This window comes from Drosophila ananassae, chromosome XR, assembly GCF_017639315.1.
Source record: "Drosophila ananassae strain 14024-0371.13 chromosome XR, ASM1763931v2, whole genome shotgun sequence".
Lineage (NCBI taxonomy): Eukaryota > Metazoa > Arthropoda > Insecta > Diptera > Drosophilidae > Drosophila > Drosophila ananassae.
The window spans coordinates 21230004-21235737 of record NC_057932.1 but is presented as its reverse complement, the minus strand read 5'-3'; the positions used below and the strand labels follow the sequence as shown (position 1 = coordinate 21235737).

At 49.2% G+C, this 5734-nt stretch overlaps 1 protein-coding gene across 2 annotated transcripts in view; it reads right to left on the bottom strand.

The window, feature by feature from the left end:
• The window catches only part of LOC6501871 (protein yippee-like), a 50717-nt gene that overhangs the window by 33769 nt on the left and 11214 nt on the right, over window positions 1-5734 (bottom strand). The window lies entirely within an intron of this gene.

The following is a 5734-nucleotide window of genomic DNA, read 5'->3' as shown; positions in this document are numbered from 1 at the left end:
TTGTGGACTCTCGCCTACTTTCACGCCACTGCTGCTCCTTTGCCGAGCGGCAGGCCCCAGATAAATGCCGGCAATTTAAATACAAATTAATCATTTAAATGCCCCTCAGCCGCATCAAATATTCAGCACTTGACGCGCCACATTCTGATTGGGCGCCGGGGTGAGTGGGCTTAGAGAAATGAAAGGGCCGGCTTTATTATCCAGCACGGTAAGTGGTTCGAGTGGTCCTGCAATCGAGAGTATGGTAATCAAATGCCTATTCAGGAGGGCAAAACGGTGTGGAGAGTGTCTGCAAGTGCCTGAATATCCTTGGCAGCCCTGCGGATAAGTTTCAGAGGTTTATCCTTTGCATCTTCCTTGCCACAACACAGCTCGTTTGTCTTGCCAAGTGACGCAGTTTCCGAGACACTTCTCCCCTCCCCACAAGCTGCAGTCCTTGGGAAAATCACGAACTGTCTTCCGCTGTCTTCCGAACAGCCTTTCGCCTCCTGACCTTCTCAATAATTAAACATTTTCACGCAAATGGCAACAAAATGGCCGCGCCACCTACGCTTCTCCCCAAAAAGTCCCCCTCCGGGGCTACCTTAATTATAATAATTATGAAAAACAATAATTAAAGCACATAAGTACTAGTACGACAGAACCCGAAAGCGGAGGAAAGACATTTAATTGAAATTTTAATAGAACTCTAAGCTGGGCACGTACATTGGCGAAACCCAAAAATAAAGGGGCCCTGCTAAGGGCGCCAGCTAAGGGGCGTGGCAGGACTACACAGGATAACTGGCACTGCCTTTGTTTGTTTTCCTTTTTGTTGTTTTCTGGCTGGCCCTTCTTTTTGGCTCGCTCCTCTTTCGGGCTGCTGAGCACAGAGTCTGAATTTTTGACAACTTAATTAGGTTGTTTGCCGGTTGGTTTTCGGTTTTCGGTTTTCTGTTTTCGCCTCTCCCTCGATCCTGCGTCCTTGGGCCTCTCCTACTATTTACCAGCCCCGTCCTGCCTTGTCAGAGCCATATTTTAATGTTCTTTTGATTAAGTCCCTTTAATTGCCGGCCGACAACACCTCACAGGCTCAAGAGGCTGGAAACTCCACTAGACCGGACTCATTTCATCTCTGATGAGTCCAACTTGGCCAGCACACACACGCAGCAGCAGACATCCTCGGACATCCTCGGGGCAGGCGGTCAAGTCGTCAAAGTGGCAACAATATTAAGCATACGCCGTGTGGCCCGGCCTAGGGCAGGGCGTGATGACGCCCACGTTTTGAATCATGCGTCTCAAATGAAAACTACACCAAGAATCCGAAAGAATTCTATTGTGAAAATTCAACATGAATTTTTGGTTGGGAAAAGTTTTTCTTGTGTAACTCGGAGAATCCGAAGGCATCCCTGGCCCATCTGTTACTGATCCCTTCCAGGCTGCGGCTTTATGTGCTTCGGACAACAGTGTCCGTGTGGTCCTTCCGGCAGAACAAGAAAAATAAATACAGAAACGGGCTGCCGAGTCGGCCGACTGTCCGGCTACATGACCGAGGGGGGGCAACCTCAAACAGATTTCTCCATTTTCCGGGAAACTGCTTCCCAGGAAGGTCGGGGACAGGGAAGGCCGTGTGGACACGACACACCCGAGAAACTGAAACTCCGCCGCATTTGATTTCTTTTTCATTCTCGGAGGCTGGAGGGTGCGTTATTTTTGTTATTTAACAGCCAGCCGGCATTTGCATAACGCTTTGATAATTAAATGTAATTGGTACGCCGCCAGCGGGCGGGGAGGGACACAATCCGATTCGTTTTGGGTTTATTTTTGGGGAAATTAATGCCATGTTGATTTGTCAACTTTCTTATCTCGCAGTTCTCCCCCGGCTCTTCTCGGCGAGTCCTGCCCAGGATATGCCAGCATTTTTATGACGCATAATTATTCCTGATGCTCACTTGATTACCGAGTTTCGAGTGCCCACTTTCAACTCTAAACTAATCCCGGAGCCCCGCAGAGCTTACATTTTTAATGATGATGATGATGCTGCTGCCGCTCCTGACGATGACGAGGGTGATGGGACTGTGGCAGTGGCAACATGCCACCATTGCGAGTACGCAATGGCATTTCAATTAAAATATTTCCACTTGCCACAGGATGGGGCTGTTTTCTGATTGGCTCGAAGTGGCATGCCAGGGCGCCAGTTAATTTAATTTGATATTGGGAATTTGCTGGCTAATTAATAAACTTTAGTTTGTGGCTCCCGGCTTGAAGTGTTTAATTAGAAATAAATCTGAATCGAATGGGCACTCGATGTGCATCTACTCTTAAAGCCTTAAACTAACAGGTTGGCTTCCCCCAGTGACCTTTGACCTCTCCTGCCCTTACTACCCATGCAAGAAAAAAGAGCGATGTATATGTAGGTTGGCCAACAAACCAGTTCCGCTCCCAGTTCCAGTTCGAGTTCGAGGTGCAGAGGGGCAGTTGTGAATTTCTCATAAAGCGTATTCCAGCCCGAAACTGGAGTAGAAGGTGTGCGGGGCGGCGGAGTGAGTAGAAGGGGGAGCAGCCGGGAAAAGTGGAAATCTTGCGGAGGGAAAACAGAGGCAGGACCAAAGGCAGCCAAAGGCAAACCGAGTTCTCGTCAGCGCTTTTCCAACTTTTCGCCATGGGAGCAAGCGGAGAGTGGGGAGGAGCGGGGCGGAGGGCACAACCGAAGGGGAAAAGTCGGCGAAAAGTGTGGCTCAACGAGAGGGAGCGCGGGAGGGCGGACTTTGCCAATTTTTCACGCCTTTACCAATGTAAATGACAGATTTTTATGCACGTTTTATGCTCTCGATGCGTACACGATTTCATTTTCAGCACTTTTCGCATCAGCGCTCTTACTTTCTCCTGGCTGCTTTCCCCCAGTGTCCTTTCCCCGACCCGACCCGCCCTCGCCCCTCGCGCCCCGTGGGGCAAGTAGTTTGCTCTGCCCGCCACCAACATTTGCCACAAGGTCCCTGAACGAGCAAAAAATCACCGGGAAAATTGAACCAGAAATTATATTCCGATCATATTGATTACCGAGCACCTGGAATCTTATTTCGGATCGGAGGAAGATGCGCTCCACACAGGTGGGTTTAAATTGGGAAATGGTTCAACTGCCGAGGACAGGAAGGGAAACACTCTCCGAACTAAATATTTAGGCAACTAATTTGTTTTATTCCAGCGACAAATACGCAGAGCTGGTGTTTGTGTGCGGCAAACAAAGTAAAATCAATTGCTTCTTTTCGCCAGCAAATTGGTTTACCAAAATTGTTATCCACCTGGAGGTTGGAGGGAGGAGATTGGAGGTTGGAGGTGTGGCAGTCCCCCGACACCCCCTTGGCAAGTACGCTCCAGACTTCCATTAGGGCAGAGCCGAAAAAAAAATAATAAAAACCTCAAGAAGAATGAAAGCTAACACGGCAAGTAATAATAATACATGAAACTTCCATTTGCCCCTGTCATCATCACTTTTGTGGCAGGCTCGGTAGTACCCTCATACCCCATACCCCATACCCCATCCCCCATCCCCCCTCTCACGTGTGTGGGTGTGCGAATTTGGGGCTCAACTTCAAGTGCTCGCCACCGAATCGAACTTGAATCCGACGTCTTCCTTTGAGGACCCCCGGGCACAATGCAAATATCTGTATTTGTTTATTTTTTTTTTTGCCGCCGCCGCCGTCGCCGCCTCGAAAAGCATTAAAAATGCACGCCGCACTGGATATGCGGGGGGCGTGGCCGGAAGGGGCGGCGGGTGGCAACATGTTGGTGATTTGTGGGGCCATAATAAATCAAGGGCATAAACGGCTTATGGCCGCGCAGGACGACGCAAAAAATATAACAAGTTCGCAGGACAACAGATACATATATGCTTTTAAGTGGCCGGGAGCTTAAAATTTAACTTAAAACGGGCGGGGAGGGGAAGAGGTCTAATGCCAATCAGGGATTATCCGTAGAAAGGATACCCTTCCTGTCCTGCCTGCCAGGTAGCCTGGCTGTGGTAGCCGGGATGGGTTTTCGGTTCATCACTCTCGAATTAAATATGCGGATTTGAATTTAAATCCGAACACACGTATGTGGGTTCCGCACGAACAAATAATGCGCCGGGAGGCTCGGAAGTTTACACTCAATTTAGTTTGCAGAAAAACCTGCAAATATCGAACATTAATATCGGCTTTCAACTGCAGCGGTCGGGCGAATAAAAAATAAAATTCAAGCAGCAAAAATATTTATTTAGTTTCGGGCTGGGGTGGGGTGGGGAAGAGCTCTCCATCACTTATTCAATATTTGCGCGAACATTTTTAATTCAAACTGCCAGAGATGCATAGGAAAACTCTATTGTTGCTTTTGCGCTGAAGAGGGTGTGTTTTTGGGGGAAACTCTGCGAATAAAATGTGGCAAATAAAAGGCGCACTTGCCGCCTTTTACGGGGTCGGTTAATGTGGCAACTGATTGGCTCCGTGCCTGCCCCTTCCTGGGCTGCGACGCGCATCGTTTGGCTTCCGAACGCTGATGGATTTGTCACTTTATGGCACTTGCCGGGCACACAGGGGGCCACCCAGGCACTCAGGCATTTTGCCAGGCCCTGCCGCAATGCGCTTTTTCACTCTGGAGGCCCAAAGGCGACAGGAATTTGTGAGAGCTTCCTGTCGCCTGTGTCCTGGCTGCTCCCCGGGCGAAAAATGCACTCTGCGATCTGGCAGCTGCTGAAGTGATCAAAAAAGAGCCAATGGCGTGCGAAATAGGATTCAAAGAGGCCAGCACAGGGATCTAGAACCCACATGGCGGATACTTAATCTCTCAAATTGCTCATACGCCCTGTATTACCGTAAAATTTACACACTCTCAAGGCTCTGGGACCTGTCAGCTGCTATACAGATACAATCGAGTGAAAAAAGTGGCCAGTGGATGGCACAACATGTTCTACTTACCAAGCTACTTAATTTCACAAATGGCTCATACGCCCTGTATTACCGTGGTAATGTTGAATACCTTTGGTAAAGGTGGACTCTGCGATCTGGCAGCTGGCAAGTGATCGGAAAACAACCAGTTTGGGCAAAAGGTGGCCAGTAAATGGAACGTGAGAGAGCCAACAAGCCGGGCCGGCTACTTAATTTCACAAATTGCTCATACGCCCTGTATGACTACACCATTTTCCACTTTCTAACACTTTAAGATGCTTTAAAGAAGCCCTGCAACGCTTTTTTCTCAATTAAAACTCGGCCCAATTCTACCCGAGCTGTTGGACTGCCTCCCAAACAGAATTCAATCCGAAACCGCTTTAGAATTCGCATACCTCCAGGCCACGAATTTGCTGAGGAGTGCGAAAAGTGCGAACGGGGCCAAAAGCGCAGCTAAAGTGGCCTGGAGGGGGCGGAATGGGAAACAGTTCGTCCTTAAAAGGGCACAAAACAGAAGCCAATGGTTTGGGCATATCAGCGATGATTGAGCCACTGTGAGAGGTCGTTTTTCGGTTTCCAGAAAACGAGAGGCGAACGATGGATGGGCCAGTGCATATGACAGAGCAGACCCCCGAAGGAGGTCCTGGGGAAGGATGCCAGGGGACCGGGGCACTCGTTGGCTGTCAACTAACTGCACTAAACTGAACAGAACACTCGGCGAGCAGTGGCGCGCCCATTAGACTTGTGAAGTGATGACAGGACAAGGTCCCAGCAAACTCCTGGCTTGCATTCCAACCTCGATTCCTGCCACTGCACTCTCTGACTTTCATGCTCCA